The 19838-nt window shown below is 34.5% G+C and overlaps 1 pseudogene; it reads left to right on the top strand.

Moving 5' to 3' along the window:
* Positions 1-18854: 18854 nt before the first annotated feature.
* LOC132364352 (phosphomannomutase 2-like) lies at positions 18855-19611 on the top strand (annotated as a pseudogene).
* Positions 19612-19838: the final 227 nt, after the last annotated feature.

Here is a 19838-nt window from a genome sequence, read left to right on the forward strand (position 1 = left end):
CTAATTTTTTTCTCTATTAAAATTTCAATGGCAGTTTTCTTTAAAAAATTTTTTTTACGATTTTTAAAGGTTACTTTCCATTTACAGTTATTACAAGATATTGGCAATATTCCTCATGTTGTACAATACGTTCTTGAGTCTATCTTTGTGTTCTTTTTATGGCTGAGTAGTATTCCACTGTATATTTCTTAAAGATTATATATATTACAATCAAGGCCTCCTTACTTTCAGATAACTCATAGCCTCATTAAGAGCTATAAGAGTCAGCTCAATAAATACTTGCTAAATGTAGGAATAATCCAGCCTCACAACCCCCATTGCTTCATTCTGTTTTACTCTTATTTCCCATGTCTCTGGACAGTTTTATGATGACTTTCCTAGTACTGACTCTGCTTAATATACAATAATGTGTGTATAAATGAAAGCTTAGAATTCACTCCTTCTTTGCTTCAAACCTGTTTTTTTCATTTAAATCATTTCTGAGCATAAAGCTTTCACTCAAATATCCATTACAATGCCTTTCCTTTATACTTACTTCATTTTAACATTTTTTTCCCCCAAGGTATGAACCCAATCTTTATCTAGAATACATTTATATCTAAAATGTCATTCACTCACTACAAAAAATTATTAATCATCTATTAGCTTAAAAGCAGGCCTGTGCAAGTCAGTGGGATACAAAATGAACAGAATACAAACCCTGTACTTTGGAGATCACAGAAACTTTGCCAAAGGAGGCAAATAATAGACTGACTATTACGAAGTGTAAGTACTCCAGGCCTTGTGAGAAAACAGAGGAACTCCGTCCCTGTTAACTCTGTCTGGTAATGTCAGACAAGGCCTCTTGGATGAGGTAAAATGTAAATTGAATTTTAAAAGCGGAATAAGAAGTTTCCAGATAGAAAAGAGAGTGGAATTAAGAAAATCATACAGAGCAACCTCCATTTAATTAACTGGGTTAACTGCCCCGCTGTGAATCATTATGACATGGCCCCAAAGCAGGCTTGGGGTAGGAGACTGCTTTCTGGTGGAGCCCATGCTCCTCTCCTCCTGTTAGTTGGATTGTATGCTTATCACATGCTGAATTTATTCTTAAAATTGCTCAGTCAGTTAAATTTTTATTATCATTTTATTATTAATATAATATTACAGAAACAGATAAAGCAGAACAACATAAAAGTCACTTCTATAAAACCTTATTTGAATGTTTAGAAAGGATTAAGGTGAGTCTCTGAATACTTTGCTGTCAATTTAGGTATAGATGGACATTGTCAAAAGATATGGTAGACATTTAAAATAGTATTTACTATAAGAATTTTTTACTCGTATTTCTTTTCATTAGATTCTTACTCTACTTCAAATATCTCCAATACAATTGCAGACAGATGTGGATGTTACAAATCATGCAGCTCTAGTCCTGGGCCCACAGTAAAGAAATACACTCAACTCCACAACTGCTTTACATTCTGGCTCATTGCTTAAAGTGTGGTTACATTTTGTTAATTACTTCTCCCCTGTCAGATTTTTTTTAAATGAACTGACCACTGGAAATTTTGATTTTTTTCAGAAAGAGCGTTGCTAAAAATCAGAAAAAGGAGCAAAACTATGGCTTAAAAGTCATCATTATAGAAAAAAATGAATAATAATGTTTTCCTATCCTTCTTAATAATTAATTTATATAGTCATTAGAATGTAAAAAAATGTTAAAGGCTAAGTTTGAAGTAAACATTTATTACCATGAAGAAGAAAAAGGAATACCAAGAAAAGCAAGTTTTATTGTTTTTTTTCAGAGACACACCGGCAACATCTGCAGTGGTTACAAAAATTACACCAAATGAAAGAGTAATAAAAATTTTGCCACAATGCACAAAAGGTTGTTCCCTGTTAGTAGATTGTTAGAAGAGAATTTATTCTTTCACTCCATCAATCTATATGCCAAGCATTGTGCAGTTTACTCAGACTGTTTGTTCAAGAAGAGTTCCTCTCTTCTGGGAGGTAAGATCTGGTGAGAGGCATAACAAACAGAAAATTATAATTCCTTGCTATAAATAAGTTCTAAGTTACAAATACTACACCTGTGTATTAGTTTTTTATTGCTGCTTTAACAAATTACCACAGACTCTGTGGCTTGAAACAATACAAATTTATTATCTTACCATCCTGAAGTTCAGAAGTTTGAAATGCTTAGAATAAAGAACACCTCTACCACTGACATCAATCAATCCATTAAATAACAAATATTTATTAAGGACATTCTATATTCAAGATTCAATATATGATACTATCTCTGTTCTTGTGGAATTTACAGCTCTTTAGTTGATGAGGCAGATATTAATAAAATGATCATAAACATGTAACATTACAATTACAATAGAGTAAGATCTGTGAAGATAAATCACATAGTGCCATAGGGTACGGGAAAAACCTGTCACTGGGGACTAGGGGAGAGGAAATTAAATGGTGATATCAGGAAATAACAGGAAATGAACACATAGAGAAGGGGAAAGTGCATTTAAGACAGAGAAAGGAACGTGTAAAAGGCCCAGTGGTGAAGTCTGAGGTTCAGTTAAGCAATTGAAAGAAGACCACTGTGTGGTAGAACATAGAAACTAATAATAAAGTAAGATCATACTAGGTTCTATTAAAGTTTTTTGTTAAAAATTTGAAGTATTTTGATTAAGGATCTTGAGCTGATTAGACTTGCTTTGTGAACTAATTGCCTTGGTAGCAATGGGCAAGAGTGAATACAGAGGGACACGTTCATAGAATTGCATGGCGGTAGCCCAGATAGATTATAGTAGCTTGTTCTAGTGAGGAGAATGTGGAGGTCAAGAGATGGATTCTAGAGGTCTGTAAAAGGTGAAATCACAAGAACTGCTAATGGAAATGGAAGATGAGAGGATACGAAGTGTAAACAATGATTTCTAGTATTCTATCTTGAGGAAGTAAATATATGCTAATACTATTCAGAATTAAGTACCACTTAAAGAGAATCAGGTTTGCTGGGAGAGGATAAGAAGTTACTTTTGAGAAGTGTAGAGAAGAAAATTCAATTTTCTCTGAATTATCAAGCATTTCTGGTTCTTGTGGTGAGATGGTGGTAGTACTCAAGTAATAGGCAATAGGAGATTGGTAATGACTTAGATTAGAGGATTTGAAAGGCCCGTTTTTTCAGTACCAAGTGGAATTTTACTGGGGATGAGTTGAAGGATGGTGGGGAGCATTTCACTTGAGAATCCTGGACTTACATAGCAAGAAACAGAGAGGTATATGGCTTTTTCTACCTTCTGGTCCAGGAGCATAAATTTGGAAGTGTAAAAGGAAGATACGTTGCTTTTTGTTTTTGTTTTGTTTTGTTTTTTAGAAATTTATGTATGTATGTATGTATTTATTTATTTATGTATGTATGGCTGTGTTGGGTCTTTGTTGCTGTGTGTGGGCTTTCTCTAGTTGCAGTGAGCAAGGACTACTCTTTGTTGTGGTGCTCCGGCTTCTCATTGTCGTGGCTTCTCTTGTTGCAGAGCACGGGCTCTAGGCATGCAGGCTTCAGTAGTTGTGGCACGTGGGCTCAGTAGTTGTGGTACACGGGCTTAGCTGCTCTGCGGCATGTGGGATCTTCCCGGACCAGGGCTCAAACCCGTGTCCCCTACATTGGCAGGCGGATTCTTATCCACTGCACCACAAGGGAAGCCCAGATAAATTGCTGAGACAACTGAAAATTAGGAAATTTTGGTCTGAAAGTGGAATACTAGATTTAAATTTGCAGGGTGGAGGATATTAGGGTAATGTCAAGGTTTAAGTGTTAACCATGGATGTAAATGAATTGTACCTGTTGTTTCACACCGGCTCTTTTTCCAGTTGTGTGACTTCAGATGAGTGACATAAATTCTTGGCACTTACACTTCCTACCTGTATAATGGGATAACAACAATAACTGTCTCAGAGGTTTGCTGTGAGTTTTAAATTAATTAATATGCAAAATGTGTAGCAAATACCTAGAACATGGTGAATTCTCCATAAATGTTATTTTTATTATATACAATACATGGATTTCTTTTTCTCCATATTTATACTACAAAATACCCTGAGTTCAAAAAAATGTTTACCCTTGCACTTTGCAGAACAACTCTATTCTGTATGATTCAATACAACCAATTTTAATAAATATTTCTTCTGTAAATCTTTCTCCAAAGGACAAGATAATAGTAACACTGTACTTGCTAACAACATAATAGCAGTTTCTCAATTAGACTAGAATTCTAATGGCAATGAATAACAAAATGGTTGTCTATCTGTTAGAAGAATTTATTTAGTATATTTTTATATGAACCCTTATGGTCTCATAGTTCTGCAGGTTTCTTCTCCTTATTGTTATTATAATTATTACAAGTTAGCTGTCACTTGACATTTTCAGTACTAAAAAATTATTTTTAAAGCAAGATCACAATTAAGACGACATTAGGAGCCTCTCTTCCTATGAACAGAGCTCCCTGTAAATAAAAATAGAAAGAATAAATACCACTGTGGAACAACTTACCACTTCTAAATGATCTGTTATTTGTGTTATCTCATTTAATCATCATAAGATACCTGTAAGCGAGGTATTAAGCTGAGGAAACAAATGGCTAGAGATATAAAGCATTTATCTGCTATCACATAGTTACAGAGCAGTGGACACAGCATTCAAATCCAGGTGTCTGTCTGGTTTCAACATTTGATTTAATTCTTACTATATTTGTCTTTATTTCAAGGAGAATTTGAGCTATCTATAGCTGAGGTTAGGTGTAACTGAGACAAGAAAAAATTTATTTCATTTTAAGAAAGATCTTCCAGTAGCATTGAGGTATCATCAAATGTTCTTCAGGGAAATAAAATGTTCTGTGTTGGAAACACATGGCATACACATCCACAGACTTTGTAGTAAGTGCAGCAGAAATTAGGGAAGTTGCAAATGATATTTTTAGAAGTGCGCTTGTGACAGATCAGATTCCTGAAGCCTAGAAAGTGGTTGTCATAACACACTTATCAAAAAGTCATTAAGTGATGACAAGTATAGGAATAGAAAATTGGTTGGCTTAACATAAATTATGGGAGAAACTATATCAGAAAATCAAGTATGGAGAATAAATGCTTACAAAGATAAGTCACATTCAAAATGAAAAATAAAATTGCTTCAGTATTGCTTCAATAACTTATTTTTGTTATCATTTTAAGACACTAGTTTCAGTCACCTGTGGGATATACATTGACATTTATACCTGTACTAGTTTCCCACCTAAAACCATGAACTTGTAGTTTCCAATATAGCAAATGTGGTAATGGCTCAAAATAAAGAAGCACATATGGATATCAGTAGTGATGTTCAACTTAAATACATTAGTGTGACTTCGTGCTTGGTCTTTTCAGAAATATGTTTGGCTATCCAGTTATATAATAGGGAAGTGCTAGATGTATACATTAATTATTGCTGCATATCCAACCACCCCAAACTCAATGGCTTAACACAAAAAATACTTATTCTCATGCCCCTGTGGATTTCTAGAGTTTGATGATATAGACTATGCTTTGCTTCAAGCTGTTGGTCTGATTAGGCTTAACTGACAGCTCTGCTTTAAGCATGTTCATCTGGGGTCCAGTCTGTAGAGGTGGTAGCTACTGAGATATGTTGGCTAATTCTAGGTGTCAACTGGACTGGGCTTAGGGTACCCAGATATTTGGTCAATACTATTCTGAGTGTGTCTGTAACAGTGTTTTCAGATGAGATTAACATTTGAATCAATACAGGCAGATTGCCTTCCCTAATGTGAGTGGCCTTCACCCAATCAGCTGGAAATCTGACAAGAACAGAAAGGCACACTTGCAGGTAAGAAGGAACTCCTCTCCCTGACTACCGTGAGCCAGGACATGGGTCTTTTCCTGCGTTTGGACTCCAACTGAAACGTAGATTCTTCTTGAGTCTTAAAACTGTTGACTTGCAGATTGCAGGTCTTGGGATTTCTCAGTCTTCATAATCATATGAGCAAATTCCTTGTAATAAACATTATATATTATATAGTAAGGAATGATAATATGTTAGATGTAATGATGTTATATACAATATATATTAAATATAATATTATGTTGTCTTTATACATATAAATAATATACATGTATCTTATTGATTCTGTTTCTCTGGAGAGCCCTGAATAATATAACCAGGGAATCTCTTCTGAAGAAAACAAGAATTTTCTTAAGCCTTAGCTCATTGATACTTTCATCTGTATTCTATTAGTCAGAACAATCAGATGTATAAAAGTCATGTCCTAAAGTCAAGGAAGAAGAAAAGGATACTATACTCACTATGTGGCCATTGCAAGGGTGAAGATTTGGGGCCATTCATTCATTATACTTCAATAGAGCCAAAATTTTAACATGAGGATCCATGAGCATTGATATAATGTCTACTTTTTAGCTATTTTGCTAATCAAGATAATAAAACTGCTCACCTGTGGAACATATTTCCATTACATAAAGTATAAGGATCAGACATACAATTTAGAAAATTGTGTTATAAATACCATTTCTCTCCAGTATTTAGAAGGTACTCTAGAAAGTAAACAAAAATATAACTATAAAATTAAGAGGTATTAGCTGCTTTAGAGGATTAAAATATTTTGCATTTAGTTTTGGTTTTACTAGGTATGGTCATTAAACCTGGAAATTTTAATTTTGCATTCACTGTCACTCACTCCTAAAACCTCAAAATATACATGACGAAAATGCTCCAACTGAAAGATACAGACAATGAGAAAGAGAGAGGGAGAAAGGAGGGGAGAGAGAGAAAGAAACAGAGAGAGGCATTGAGAAAGTAGGCAATTTTTCAAAAATTATAGTTTATATTCTCAAAAAGAGCAAATATTGCATACAGAAACAAGGAGTGTGATACCACAATAAATCACAGTAAATAAATAAATAATAAAAAATAAATAAATAAAAGCATTTAGAGAACAAGAAAGATCTTAGGATTTACAATATCATGGCAGAAATATAAAATTTAATAGACTGAGAAAATAATTTGAACAGACTTTCTGTAAAGTAGAACAACAACAAAAAAAGAGATGGAAAGTAGGATGTTAGAAAAATTAAAGCATTGACCCAGGATGTCTGATATCCAATATCAGTCTACTAAGATTTCCAGAAGGCAGGAACATAAAAAAACAGAAGTCATCATTCAATAAATAATACAAGAATTCTGCAGCTACTCTCTCCAAATCCTCAGAACCAAAAAAAAAAGAATGTTATCAAACTTTTAAGGTAAGAACATGGCCATGTTATTTAAAATGTTCCACAATGCAAAATAGAAAGGGAAATTTAAAAATAAATTTTTTAATGAAAAAAAAACACACTATACCTAATAATGATTTTTTTTTTAAAAAAAGGAAAACATTGATTTTCAATAGGCACAAGTATCATGAGTCAGTTGGGCTGAAGTGTGTGTGTAGGAATAAAACATTAAAAGGCTCTGAGGTGAAGGAAGCATGTATTATTGTGTACTTAAAAAAAATGACAGTGTTAATGTAGCAAAGACAGGAAGGATGGATAACTGATGTGAGAAAAGCCTGGAGAAATAGGCAGAGAGTAGAAAATGTAAAATCTTCTGGGCTTGTTGAGAAAGTTGTCATTAACTACAATAGGATGGCATGAGAGTGTTTTAAAGAGTGGAAAGAACTGATGAGATGTGTTTAATTATGAAGTATGTTCAATTATAATAATTTCACCAATTTTGCAATCTTGAAGAATCCTCTTGGTGTCTAATCATGGGTCACAGAGAAAATGCGTACTTGCTCATAGTAATGAATCTGATAATGGACAATGAGAGTTAAGTTACATATAAACAGAACAGGTGATAACCTATATTATATAATTTCATAGACAAATAGAAACTACTTACCTAAAGTATTACATTACTTCATTTATTTACTGATACCTATAATGTATTCAACATGGCACGCATATGAAAATATCATCTTTTTCTTCCAATCTCCCCACTCCAATACCCCAATATGCCTTTAGAAGAGGCAATACTTGTTTTCAATTTATACTAAAGAGAAAAAGACTATAAAACACCTTTAGATTGTTTTATCAAGGTCGACCAGGGATTGAACTCATGCCCCCTACAGTGGACGCGCAGAGTCTTAACCACTGGGCTGCCAGGGAAGTCCCTCAAGGTCCTTTTTTTGAGTCAGTTTTTCAAACCTTTCTTTTAAAGGTCTGGTTCTTACTTACATTTCCAGGCTTATCTTTTGCCTTTTTATCTTTATACATCATGGTCTCTTGCTACAGCAAATTTTTTGCTTTCATAGGAATTTGCATGTCAATTACTCTTTATATATTGTGAGTTGTTTGGGGTCAGAGATAATAACTTTTTATGCTATGGTTATTTATGAGATATATGTCCAACATATTTCTTTGTCAGATACTATGCTGCAGACCAGGGACAAAAAGATATTATATGGTTTTGTCTTGGTTCTAGTAGTACTGTTCTATAGCAAGTGCTAAATTTATATTTCTTGACTGTGTTATTAAGCACCAAATAAATGCTTTTTGAATGAATTTTAATCTCACTTTGCTTTTTATCATTTAAAGCTTAAGTTTGAATAGATAGAGCTGTATTCACAGACAAAACTTTATTTGATAGCTCTTTCTTATCAGGAAATATCTCTACATTAGGCAGAATTTTGTCCCCATGACATTTGTCCCTAGTGTTACATCAAAGAATACATTACATTACATGGCAAAAAAGACACTGGAGCTGTAATTAAGGTTACTAATCAGTTGAGTTTAAGATAGAAAGATTATTTGGGATTATCCAGGTAGGCACAATGCAATCACACGAGCCCTTAAAAGCAGAAAAGCAAGTCAGAGAGATGTGGATAAAGGGTAAATCAGAGAGATTTGAAGCATGAGAAAGACTCCGCCTCTTATTGTTGGCTTGAAGATGGAGGGAACCACATGGTAAACATGAGAAGGAAATAAATTCTGCCAATAATTACTAATCTTGAAAAAAGACCCCAAGCCCTAGGTTGAATTGCAGCCCTGCTGACACTTTGCTCTTGGCCTTGTAACACACTGAACTGAGATTTCACCTATGTCATGCCAGACTTTTGACCTACCAAAACTGTGAGATGATAAATGAGTGTAGTTACAAGCTTCTATGTTTGCAACTGGTTATGTAGCAATAGAAATCTAATTTACTATCTAAATCGATGTTCATTGCTATTGTGTTTTTAGTTCCCGTGACAACACTTCAACGTTAAGAGATTTAATCACATAGAAAAACCACACATGTAATTAAATTTAATTGTGTGTTTAATTTAATGAATTATAAATATGACACCATTTTTACTTTCAGTGAAAGCATAATCAATGTGCGGGCAGTGTACAGATTTGCATCTGTTTCCAAAGAGATTTTGTGTTATATTAGAAAAAGCACTGGAAGAGCAACCAAATAGCTGATTTCAAGTGCAATACTGGCCACTTGAGCCTACGAAAATCTCATTTTCTCTGTAAGTAATATTTCTCATATTTAAAGTGGGGGTCACGTCAGCTCTCTCCCCTCTCATGGGGTTGTGAAATTCTAATGAAATAAAATGTATAAATACAGTCTGTAAAACATAAAACATAATGCAAATGTGACTTATGATTATTATTAGACTACTGCTAAGTGAAATATTCATGTTTATGTTTTCTTAGTTAATGCAGATTAGCTTCCATAATTGCATAGTAATTAGGCTTATAATCGATGTAGCCTTCTCAAAAAAGTAAATGGATCAATGAATGGATAAATGGATAGATAGTCAAAGGTATATGCACTTAGATTTTTTTTAGAAAAAATACTGTGCTCTAAGGAAGCTTTAAAACGTATTTAGAAAACCCCTTTTTCTGCATAAATGATTTTAGAGGGTTAATATCATTGGAAATGTCTCATCTCATTAAATGTCACCATATAATTTATATACTTTTTTAAAGCAAAGTTGCTCAAGCAGTAAATTCAAAGGACAAGAATCTTTATATTATATATGTGGCATTATTAATTTTGCAGCATCTCCAGGAGATGCTAAAAATAGTGTGCCATTAAATCATAGATGTATATAGAATTTTCTAAGGTCTAGCTACTCACAAGTCTAAGCTCACAAAGAAAATATAAAGGCATTAAAAACTCATTAATATAAATAATAGAGTGAGCAAAACAGATATTGCCTTAGGCAGGACATTTATTGGTCAATAACTCTTTATTAGTTGTCTATGTTATCATCTCTTTATTTTAGCCCTTCACTTCTTATCCTTTGATCTGGTAATTCCTTTTTACACCCTGGACCCTTGTGTTATTTTCTGGCAAGGAAACTGACCTAGAAAAGATTCAACATAATTAATCTACACTTACAAGTTTTCACTATATCTTTATTAGTACTGAATTTTTAAATTAAAGATTTTTTTTCTTTTTCAATGATTTTCAAACTCTGACTATAATGTGCTTTTCTTTATATTTATGCTGACTGGATTTATTGAACTTCTTTTATCCTTAGGTTCATAGTTTTCATCAAATTAGGATATTCCTTGGCCATAATTTCTTAAAATATTTTTTCTTCCACCTTCAGGCCTTATTCCCTTTGTGCTTCATTCTATTACTGTCTTCAAGCACACTGATCTTTTCTTCTGTGGCATCTAATCTGCTGTTAACATGAACCATTGTACTATTTATTTCAAATATTGTTTTGTACCTCTAAAAGATTTATGGACTTATTTTTTAGAAGCTTTGGTCTTTTTTGCTATCTTAGTTCCCTCCTCATCATATTCATAGTTTTGTTTATATTCTGAGCATTTGGGACATATATATTAGGTATTTTAATAAATTGTCCACTAATTCCTTCATCTCTGTCATTTCTGCATCTTTTTCTTTTGATTCATTTTTCTGCTGATTAGCAACCATATTTTCTTCCTGACTATTTGCATACCTAGTATTGTTGTATTAGATCTTAGAAATTATGATTTTTACATTGTGGGGTGATGGATTTTGTTTTATTTCTTTAACAAGTTTTGGATTTTTCTCTGGCATGTAGGTAAGCTACTTTTTTGATCCTTTTGGGACAGCCATTAAGCCTTGTGAGGGTAAGTTCAGAGAAGTCTTTACAGATGATTTGGCCCAACTTCTAAAGTGATACCCATGTGTGAACTATCTCTTATGCCCCATAAAGTAAAATGCATTTCTGCTTTTGTATTTTTGAGCTCTAGGATTTGTTAGATTGTTATTATCCCAGCCATGTCATGGAATATTACCTTATTCATGTTCAGACCAGTAATAAGGTAAATATGCAAGAAAACCTCTCTGTAGTCCTCTGAAGCTCTATCTCTGTGCTGTCAACTACTCTCCCATATTCTTTCAGACACATTGAGCCTCCTCTATCTCCTTCCACCCCAACTTCTGGCTCTTCAGCTGGTTGAGATTACTTGGTTTTGTTTAGTTTCTCTTTCCCTGCACCACAGCCTGGAAACTGACTTCAGAGAGTAATCCATGTCAAGCATAAGGCCGGCTTATTTGTTCTTTCTCTCAAGGATCACAGTCCTGTTCTGGCTGTTTTCTAATGTCTGAAATTTGTAGATATATATATGTTTTTATAGTTGTTTAAAACAGCAGAGCCTTTCTTAGAGCAGTGCTTTATGGGCAGAAGTGGAAATATGCTTGAAATCATTAAAAAAAATTTTTTTCTATTTCTTTCACTGAAAAGGCCCAGGCATAATAATACATCATGAACACAAGGATACCCAGCATCCAGATCCTTGTTTTAAAATACTATTAATCACTGAGATGAAACAAAACCCCTTATGGCTGACTTCCAATTTCCCATTGAGTGATTACAGATATGAGACAAGGAAAGTAAGAGATGCGGCTGGAAATTCTTGTTACACTGGCAAGTAAAAAATGCTAAAAAAATGATGACAGTATGTCACAATTTTAAAGGTGTCTGAACAGCTCATATATCAAACATTTCAAGAATGCCAGTGAAAAACAGATGGGCTAATGTTTTAGGAGTAAAGGTCTTTCTCAAAATATAGAGTGACATTGATGTTGTAGGAAAAAATGAATAAATATAGATTCACTCTAACAAAGCCTAAAATAAAAGCCTTCACAAGATAAGGAGATCCACCAATAATTTAACTGCCAGGTAGAAAAAATTCAACATTCTTCTGATGAGGATAACAAAATTAAGATTTTCTGCAATACATCATCTATAATGTTTTATATATAGTTAAAATTTTAGACATGTGAAGAGGCAGGAAAATTGAATCCATAATAAGAGGAGAAAGCAAGTGAATAGAAAAAGATACTCAGATGGCACATTTGTTGGAATTAGCAGCCAAAGACTTCAAAATTACTATTAGAAATATGTTAAATAATTTACAGTAAAAGATGAATAGAATCGTAAAGATATAAGGAATTTTAGGACAGAATGAAATCTCTTTAAAAAGTACCAAAAAGAAATATGAGAACTAAAAAGATACAATATTTGAAATAAAATTATTAGATGGGAATAATAATAATACAGAGAAAAGAATCATTGTACTTGAAGACCAGTAAATAGAAACTATTCAATCTAATCTGAAGCATAGATAGAAAAAAAAAAAAAAATTGAAAAAATAAACAGAGCCACAAAGGGGATGATAAAAACAGTCTAAAATACATGTAATTGTTGTCCCAGGAGGAGGAGCAAAGATGGGAAAGAAAAAATATTAACACTCACTAAAAATTTTAGTAGATTTTAAAAACATCAATCCACAGATCCAAGAAGAAAGAAATTTCCAAGCTGGACAAATATAGTAAAAACCACACCAGGTCTCAGTTTGGTCAAACTGCTAAAATTGAGATGTAAAGAGAACATCTTGAAAGCAACCAGTTAAAAAAAGAGAGAAAAAAAGAAAAAAGGGAGAGAAAGAGAGAGAGAGCAAGCAATGCATAAAGTAGAGAACAATAAACAGGACAGCTAATTTCTCAGAAGAAGTAATGGAGGGCAAAAGGCAATGAAATGACATCTTTAAAGTGCTTAAGAAAACAAAGTGCCCTCCCATCAGGAAACTTGCTCAAGCCTCTTAGATAGCCTCATCCACCAGAGGGCAGACAGCAGAAGCAAGAAGAATTACAATCCTGCAGCTTGTGGAACAAAAACCACATTGACAGAAAGACAGACAAGATGAAAAGGCAAAGGGCTATGAACGAGATGAAGGACCAAGATAAAACCCCAGAATAACAACTAAATGAAGTGGAGATAGGCAACTTTCCAGAAAAAGAATTCAGAAAAATGATAGTGAAGATGATCCAGGACCTCAGAAAAAGAATGGAGGCAAAGATTGAGAAGATGCAAGAAATGTTTAACAAGGACCTAGAAGAATTAAAGAACAAACAAACAGAGATGAACAACACAATAACTGAAACGAAAACTACACTAGAAGGAATCAATAGCAGAATAACTGAGGCAGAAGAATGGATAGTGACCTGGAAGACAGAATGGTGGAATTCACTGCTGCAAAACAGAATAAAGAGAAAAGAATGAAACGAAATGAAGACAGCCTAAGAGACCTCTGGGACAACATTAAACACAACAACATTCACATTATAGGGGTTCCAGAAGGCGAAGAGAGAAAGAAAGGACCCGAGAAAATATTTGAAGAGATTATAGTCGAAAAATTCCCTAACATGGGAAAGGAAATAGCCACCTAACTCCAGGAAGCGCAGAGAGTCTCATACAGGATAATCCCAAGGAGAAACATGCTGAGACACATAGTAATCAAATTGGCAAAAATTAAAGACAAAGAAAAATTATTGAAAGCAGCAAGGGAAAAACGACAAATAACATACAAGGGAACTCCCATAAGGTTAACAGCTAATTTCTCAGCAGAAACTCTACAAGCCAGAAGGGAGCAGCAAGATATACTTAAAGTGATGAAAGGGAAGAACCTACAACCAAGATTATTCTACCCAGCAAGGATCTCATTCAGATTCGATGGAGAAATCAAAAGCTTTACAGACAAGCAAAAGCTAAGAGAATTCAGCACCACCAAACCAGCTATACAACAAATGCTAAAGGAACTTCTCTAAGTGGGAAACAAAAGAGAAGAAAAGGACCTACAAAAACAAACCCAAAACAATTAAGAAAATGGTAATAGGAACATACATAATGATAATGACCTTAAACGTGAATGGATTAAATGCTCCAACCAAAAGACACAGGCTTGCTGAAAGGATACAAAAACAAGATCCATATATAGGGTGTCTATAAGAGACCCACTTCAGTCCTAGGGACACATACAGACTGAAAGTGAGGGGATGGAAAAAGATATTCCATGCAAATGGAAATCAAAAGAGAGCTGGTGTAGCAATACCATATCAGATAAAATAAACTTTAAAATAAAGAGTATTACAAGAGACAAGGAAGGACATTACATAATGATTAAGGGATCAATCCAAGAAGATATAACAATTATAAATATATATGCATCCAACATAGGAGCACCTCAATACATAAGGCAACTGCTAACAGCTATAAAAGAGGAAATCGACAGTAACACAATAATAGTGGGGGGCTTTAGCACCTCACTTACACCAATGGACAGATCATCCAAAATGAAATAAAATAAGGAAACAGAAGCTTTAAAAGATACAATAGACCAGATAGATTTAATTGATATTTATAGGACATTCCATCCCAAAACATTAGAATACGCTTTCTTCTCAAGTGCGCATGGAACATTCTCCAGGATGGATCACATTTTGGCTCACAAGTCAAGCCTCAGTAAATTTAAGAAAATTGAAATCATATCAAGCATCTTTTCTAACCACAACACTACGAGATTAGAAATGAATTACAGGCAAAAAAAAGGTAAAAAACACAAACACACGAAGGCTAAACAATACATTACTAAATAACCAAGAGATCCCTGAAGAAATCAAAGAGGAAATCAAAAAATATCTAGAGACAACTGACAATGAAAACACGATGATCCACAACCTATGGGGTGCAGGAAAAGCAGTTCTAAGAGGGAAGTTTAGAGCTATACAAGCTTACCTCAAGAAACAAGAAAAATCTCTAATAAACAATCTAACCTTACACCTAAGGGAACTAGAAAAAAAGAAAGAAAAAACAAAACCCAAAGTTAGCAGAAGGAAAGAAATCATAAAGATCAGAGCAGGAATAAATGAAATAGAAACAGAGAAAACAATAGCAAAGATCAATAAAACTAAAAGCTGGTTCTTTGAGAATATAAACAAAATTGATAAACCTTTAGACAAACTCATCAAGAGAAAGAGAGAGAAGACTCAAATCAATAAAATTAGAAATGAAAAAGTAAAAGTCACAACAGACACTGCAGAAATAAAAAAGCATCCTAAGAGACTACTGAAAGAAAGTCTATGCCAATAAAATGGACAACCTGGGAGAAATGGACAAATTCTTAGAAAGGTAAACCTTCCAAGACTGAACCAGGAAGAAATAGAAAATATGAACAGACCAATAACAAATAATGAAATTGAAACTGCGATTAAAGAGCTTCCAACAAACAAAAGTCCAGGACCAGATGGCTTCACAGGTGAATTCTATCAAACATTTAGAGAAGAACTAACACCCATCCTTCTCAAACTCTTCCAGTAAATTGCGGAGGGAGGAACACACCCAAACGCATTCTATGAGGCCACCATCACCCTGATACCAAAACCAGACAAAGATACTAAAAAAAAAGAAAATTACAGACCAATATCACTGATGAATATAGATGCAAAAATCGTCAGCAAGATACCAGCAAACAGAATCCAACAACACATTAAAAGTTTCACATACCATGATCAAGTGGGATTTATCCCAGGGATGCAAGGATTCTTCAATATACGCAAATCAATCAATGTGATACACCATATTAACAAACTGAAGAATAAAAACCATATGATTATCTCAATAGATGCAGAAAAAGCTTTTGACAACATTCAACACCGATTTATGATAAAAACTCTCCAGAAAGTGGACATAGAGGGAAACTACCCCAACATAATAAAGGCCATATATGCCAAACTTATAGCAAACCTCATTCTCAATAGTGAAAAACTGAAAGCATTTCCTCTAAGATCAGGAACAAGACAAGGATGTCCACTCTCACCACTATTATTCAACATAGTTTTGGAAGTCCTAGCCATGGCAATCAGAGAAGAAAAAGAAAGAAAAGGAATACAAATTGGAAAAGAAGGAGTAAAACTGTCAGTGTTTGCAGATGACATGAGAGAATCCTAAAGATGCCACCAGAAAACTACTAGAGCTAATCAATGAATTTGGTAAAGTTGCAGGATACAAAATTAATGCACAGAAATCTCTTGCATTCCTATACACTAATGATGAAAAATCTGAAAGAGAAATTAAGGAAACACTCCCATTTACCATTGCAACAAAAAGAATAAAATACCTAGGAATAAATCTACCTAGGGAGACAAAAGACCTGTATGCAGAAAACTATAAGACACTGGTGAAAGAAATTAAAGATGATACCAACAGATGGAGAGATATACCATGTTCTTGGATTGGAAGAATCAATATTGTGAAAATGACTATACTACCCAAAGCAATCTACAGATTCAATGCAATCCCTATCAAATTACCAAGGGCATTTTTTACAGAAGTAGAACATAAAATCTTAAAATTTGTATGGAGACACAAAAGACCCTGAATAGCCAAAGCAGTCTTGAGGGAAAAAAATGGAGCTGGAGAAAACAGACTTCCTGACTTCAGACTATACTACAATGCTACAGTAATCAAGACAATATGGTACTGGCACAAAAACAGAAACATAGATCAATGGAACAAGATAGAAAGCCCAGAGATAAACTCATGCACCTATGGTCAACTAGTCTATGACAAAGGAGGCAAGGATATACAATGGAGAAAAGACAGCCTCTTCAGTAAGTGGTGCTGGGAAAACTGGACAGCTACATGTAAAAGAATGAAATTAGAACACTCCCTAACACCATACACAAAAATAAATTCAAAATGGATTAGAGACCTAAATGTAAGACTGGACACTATAAAACTCTTAGAGGAAAACATAGGAAGAACACTCTTTGACATAAATCACAGCAAGATCTTTTTGATCCACCTCCTAGAGTAATGGAAATAAAAACAAAAATAAACAAATGGGACCTAATGAAACTTCAAAGCTTTTGCACAGCAAAGGAAACCATAAACAAGACAAGAAGACAACCCTCAGAATGGGAGAAAATATTTGCCAATGAATCAACAGACCAAGGATTAATCTCCAAAATATATAAACAACTCATGCAGCTCAATATTAAAAAAACAAACAACCAATCCAAAAATAGGCAGAAGACCTAAATAGACATTTCTCCAAAGAAGACATACAGATGGCCAAGAAGCACATGAAAAGATGCTCAACATCACTAATTATTAGAGAAATGAAAATCAAAAGTACAGTGAGGTATCACCTCACACCAGTTAGAATGGGCATCATCAGAAAATCTACAAAAAACAAATGCTGGAGAGGACGTGGAGAAAAGGGAACCCTCTTGCACTGTTGGTGGGAATGTAAATTGATACAGCCATTATGGAGAACAGTGTGGAAGTTTTTTAAACAACTATAAATGGAATTACCATATGATTCAGCAATCCCACTACTGGGCATATACCCAGAGAAAACCATAATTCAAAAAGACACATGAACCCCAATGTTCATTCCAGTACTATTTACTTTTGTAAATAGCCATTTACAATGGAAGCAACCTAAATGCCCATTGACAGATGAATAGATAAAGAAGATGTGGTACACATATACAATGGAATATTACTCAGCCATAAAAAGGAATGAAATTGGGTCATTTGTAGAGACGTGGATGGATCTAGAGACTGTCATACAGAGTGAAGTAAGTCAGAAAGAGAAAAACAAATATCGTATATTAAAGCATATATGTGGAACCTAGAAAAATGGTACAGATGAACTGGTTTGTAGGGCAGAATTTGAGACACAGATGTAGAGAACAAATGTACGGACACCAAGGGGGGAAAGCGGTGGGGTGGTGGGGGTGTGGTGTGATGAATTGGAAGATTGGGATTCACATGTATACACTGATGTGTATAAAGTTGATGACTTTAAGAACCTTCTGTATAAAAAAATAAATTAAAAAAAAGGAAAAATTATTAAAAAATAATTTAAAGAAAGAAAACAAAGTACATTTACCCTTATTTTTAAGAAATGCAAGTTAAACTAATATTTGTGGATAGAGGGTCATCACGTCTGCAACTTACTCTCAAATGGTTCCGAGAAAAAGAAACAGGTACATATAGCAGATAAAGCACATATGGTAAAATGTTAACCTTTGGGGAATCTGGGTGAAGGATATATAAAAATTCTTTGTACTGTCTTTGAAAGCTTTCTGTACACAGTACAAAGTTAGAAATAAGGAAAAAAACTGTACATTTACCTAGAATTTTATATACAGTGAAGGTATTCTTCAAAAAGGAAGACAAAATAAACTTTCAGATAAACAAAACCAAAGAGAATCTAGAACTAACAGAGCAGAGTTGCAAGGGTCACCACAGGAAGTGAATCCAGCTAAAGAAAATGAGACTGGAAATAATTCTTGCCTTATATGAAGTGGTATGATATTAATTCAAGGTAGGTGAAAAGTTAAGGAAGCATATTGTAATCCCTAAAATAACCACTATAAAACTAATTGAAACAGTGAATAATAAAATTCTACGTAGGAGATCAAATAGAATACTAAAAACAGTCAATTATTTTCATTATTTTAACAAAAAGTAGGGGAAGGGATGGAAACTAGGGACTTGAGGGCTCATGGCCCAGTGTTCTGCCTCCTTGGTGTGGACTGGACCCTGCTGGCCCCTCAGCAGAAAACTACTAAAGAAATAAATGGCATTCTACAAAAATTGAGGCAGAAGATCAAAATCTGAGTCGTAGACGGGTTAAATTTCGATAAAGTGCAGGTGAACTGGGAAATGACGTGATTAAAAAAATATGATTATGTGTTTCCAGGAAATGGCTTGGTAGCATACAAAGATGGGCAACTCTTAATTAAACAGAATATTCAAGGTCACCTTGAATAAGGCCCTAATCCAAGATTTAATCAATGACTGTCTGAGCTACATTGTAGAAACCAAACTCCTAAAGAAGAAGGGGTGCTTTCATTGAAATTCTAAATGGGATGTGAATTCATCCTCTATTGAAAGAAGCGGCAGCCCCAAAGAACACATGGAGTTCTATACACATTATAAAGAAAGAAAATGTAAGACAAAAATGTGTAGCAGATCTGTGGAAAGCATTTGCAATTAAAGGCCTCACGTTTTCTGTAGGAGGCCAGATCAGCTTTGAGGTCTTTCGGGATGGACAGAGCAAGAGGTATTGCCTGGGACATGTGGAAAATCATGGTTATAAGACCATTTCTCTCTTTAGAGACAACACTGTGGCAGGTGGCAACTACCATGAGATCTTCACAGACCTGGGAACTGCAGGCCACACGAGTCTGTGCCTGAGGACACAGGCAAGATCTGTGAAGAGCTCTTGTACTAATGGTCATTTTCCCTGTGGGAAGAAGAGGGAGCTAATGAGCCTGACAGGGTCATTCGGTGGCCAAACCCAAGGTCTCCCCTTCATATGCCCACACGACCCAGCCCAGGCCAGGCTCTCCGCAGGGTTCAGTCATCTCATAGGGTCCTGACAGTGATATCCTCAAACAACAGAGAAACCTCCCTCTATCCCCAAACACGTGAGGCCTTCCACCTCCAATGCCAGAAGAG

This window comes from Balaenoptera ricei, chromosome 4 (assembly GCF_028023285.1).
Source record: "Balaenoptera ricei isolate mBalRic1 chromosome 4, mBalRic1.hap2, whole genome shotgun sequence".
Lineage (NCBI taxonomy): Eukaryota > Metazoa > Chordata > Mammalia > Artiodactyla > Balaenopteridae > Balaenoptera > Balaenoptera ricei.